This window comes from Vigna umbellata, chromosome 5 (genome assembly GCF_029865625.1).
Source record: "Vigna umbellata cultivar VRB3 chromosome 5, Vumbellata_1.0, whole genome shotgun sequence".
Taxonomy (NCBI): Eukaryota; Viridiplantae; Streptophyta; class Magnoliopsida; order Fabales; family Fabaceae; genus Vigna; species Vigna umbellata.
The window spans coordinates 40,197,625-40,201,455 of record NC_142169.1 but is presented as its reverse complement, the minus strand read 5'-3'; positions in this window follow the sequence as shown (position 1 = coordinate 40,201,455).

The window sequence follows — 3,831 nt, the reverse complement described above, 5'->3', positions numbered from 1 at the left end:
GGGAGGGGATCAGATTAGGTAGTGAGTTTTAATGGCTGAGAAATGATGTGGCGTGCATTAATGGTGAGGATGTCAGAAATTATCTTTGCTAAATATCAAGGGTCTTACATGTGTACACAATAGAAAACATACGGATCATACATAGATTTCACGATCTTAAATTATTAATATCTACGTAGTACTTTGGATTAAAACATTGAAACGTAATCAATGTAGAGTTATATACTTTGATTTGTGTAATTTTCATGTCCAGTCACTGAAGTAACTTGTCAAATAATTAATCTCTGTCTAATACTTTGGATTAAAAAAATTAAAACGTAAATGTGAAGTTGTAAACTTTGGTTTGTGTATTATCATGTCCACTCATCAAACTAAATTGTCGTAACTATGAAAGGATATATATATATATATATATATATATATATATATATATATATATATATATATATATATATATATATATATATATTGTACTTGAATTTTCCATGAACAATTCCGGCGGGCTTTAAGTATTTTTAATTTACTTTTCACATCAATCAAGGATTAGGGTCTTCTTCAATAAACAATTTAATTAAGTAGTAATTTGCCTGAAGTTTACATGATGAGAATTATAGTTTGTATGAGTTTAATCCAAATATGTTTAAGTTGACAAACATTAGCATAACGATTATTAGTGTATAAAAAGTCATAAATCACTCTCGTATTGAATAGTTTTGATTTTCATTTTTAATACTTTGTATTATAGGAAAATGCACCATTGTGGTTTTTAATTATCCAAATAGATAATTTCTTTTAGAAGTAAGTGGTATTTAGAATACAACTTTCCAATGAAAAAGTCATACTTTCAACAATATTTCAGTTTTTTTTTAAACAGGAAGCATTGTTAGTTCATACAACTTTGTTTTTTATTTCTTATTTTGTTTCTGTGTAGATTATGAAGAAGTCGTTTTAATTCACATGTCTTTTGTTTTTCCATTAACTTACCTGAAATTGTATTTATAAACCCCTATTTAGAATACATTGAATGTTTATTTAATTAATTATAAGAAATTATCAATTGTATTTTTTAAAATTAAATATTAGCTATCAATTACTTAAAATAGAAATAATAATTAATATTTATATCCCAAGTATTATTCTTCTTTTAGGTTGAAACTCCTGTCACGGTTTTATTTATAACACATGAAACTCAGAGATATAAATTTTTATTTATTTATCAAAAATCTATGTTTCACAAATAAAAAGATGCTTCCATATATCATTAAATCAATATATGAGATATAAAGCAATTAAAAAATGACTCCATAACCACGAATCTAGAGTTGTCAAAATGGATAACCCGACCCGATCCAACCCGACCCACCATGGGTTGGCCATTTAGTGAGCCAACCCAACCCGACTCATTTATTAGCGAGCTGAAAAAAATTTGAACCCGACCCAACCCACCACGGGTTGGTGGGTTAAACGGGTGGGCTCATTGGCTCACTTAACTTTTTTTCATCCTCTTCTTCTAAGATTCTTATAACATGTTACTTTGATTGATCAAATTGAAAAATAATTGGACCAATTGATATAAAAGAAAATGAAACAAAAGAACTCTATTGTTATATATTCTAAGCTATCAAGCATAAAATTTTGCCAATTTAGTTTAATGAGACGTACACAACCGTTTGACTAAGAAACTACATATATATAGTAAAGGGGAACTTTTGGATAAACAACAGCACAACACAGCATGAAAAGCTCTACTGCGAAGTAAAGGTTGTGCGTTTTGAATAATTAATTTAAGGGTTAAATATGTTTTTAGTCCCTAAACTATTGGTCGTTTCTGGTTTTCGTCCCTCTTTCAAAATAAGGTACAATTTGGTCCTCATTCTTTTCAAAATTTTGGTTTTAGTCCTCGAAAACTAACACCGTTAAAAATGTGGTAGTTTTCGAGGTTAGATTTTGAGGACTAAAACTAGAGTTTCGAAAAGAATGAGGACCAAATTGTACCTTATTTTGAAAGAGGGACGAAAACCAGAAACGGCCAATAGTTTAGGGACTAAAAAAATATTTAACCCTTAATTTAATTAATTTGATTTTGATAAAAAAAAAATAGGATTTGAATAATTAATTTAATTAATTTGATTTCAATAAAAAAAATAGGTGGGTTGGTGAGCCAACCCGGCTCACCACGGGTTCAACCCGAATGAGCCGGGTTCTTAGCGAGCCGGATCAAAATTGTCTCGCATCAAAATTTTCACATTTTTTTCCAACCCAACCCGGCTCAAACCCGTGGTGAGCCAGATTGGGTCACGAGTTTCAACCCATTTTGACGGCACTACACGAACCTAACCCTATTTTTCATTATGATTTTGACAATCATTTAGGAAGTAATAATGGTTTTTTGTAATAATATACAAGAAGCTTCAATCTAGTGTGAACGATTTTGTTATTACTTAAAGAAAATGATGGAGATTTGCATTGATGAGTATTTTCTTAGATCTATGAGGATTGTTCTGAAAATAAAAGTGAGAGCATCAAGCATGTGCATATGATTAAGATTTTAATATTTTTCTTCTCTACTTGCAATAACTGAAACTTATAACCACATATATATATATATATATATATATATATATATATATATATATATATATATATATATGGGTTTGCAAGTTGGTACATTTTAGCAATGTGTATAGGGTTTTAGTAGACAAAAATACCTTTATATATCATGGATTCTAAGTTTTAAGGTTAAAAAGTATTTTAATAATTTTCATTCTTAAAACTAAAAGAAAAAGAAACCCCTCAAACCCTTACTCGCCTCTTTCATTCATCTCAACCCTTTCTGTTTCATCTCTCTCACTCCAACCTTTTCTTTGTCATCCCTATTGTAGTCCTAATTGAAAAAATCAGAAACATTTGCCTAACCCTAATCCACCTTCCTCACCTATCCAATTTGTTTCTCTCTCATCTCCATACTCTCCCTCACCCACACACAACAACCTACGACACCGCAATTTGTTGTTGGTGCTTTGTTCGTTCATTTGTTTTCCACTCTAATAACAAAATAATTGATGATGTTGATGTTGATTTTTAGTTGGAGGACTGTGTTATATATTTTTCCTTATTATTATTATTATTATTATTATTAAATTTCATTTTTAAATTAAGTCACGGGTAAATAAAACCTTCACAAATCACAGAATTTCCATGCATCATTGGCATATCTACACCACATTTCATTATATTTTTATCACAGTATACATTGTGTTTATTTATTAATGTGTATACATGACTCTTTTTTAATGATAAATATTAAAATTAAAAAAAACAATGATATAAAGTTTATGCATAGTTAAACCCACATAGCAAAATCTTTTTATTAGAAGCAGCAAAACATGGTTGCCACTGGTGCCACTCCAAATGAATTATTCTGATCGGTGTATGAAGGGTGCATTTCTGACTACGATAACTGCGTTGAACGACGTTCGTTTTCTTTTTTTAATTTACTGTGAGTAGTTTACATGAAATTGAAATAAGTAATTTCATGCAATACAAAATTAATAATAATAAATAAACATATTAAAATACAAAAAATAATCCTATAACACTCCTTTTTCTGTAACACTATGCTAGAATCGAGGTACTTCAAAGAACAGTTTATGTATTTGTTTTTTTTTTAACATTAGACTTGTTTACATGAACTTCTCTATGGAGAAGAAAATAAGAAAAAGAAAATAAAATAAGTTTCTCTAAGAACTAAAACTAGTTTATAATAAGTTAAAAATCGTTATTATTATTAAATGTTATGTAATAACGTATAACAAAAAAAGGTATAGTCAT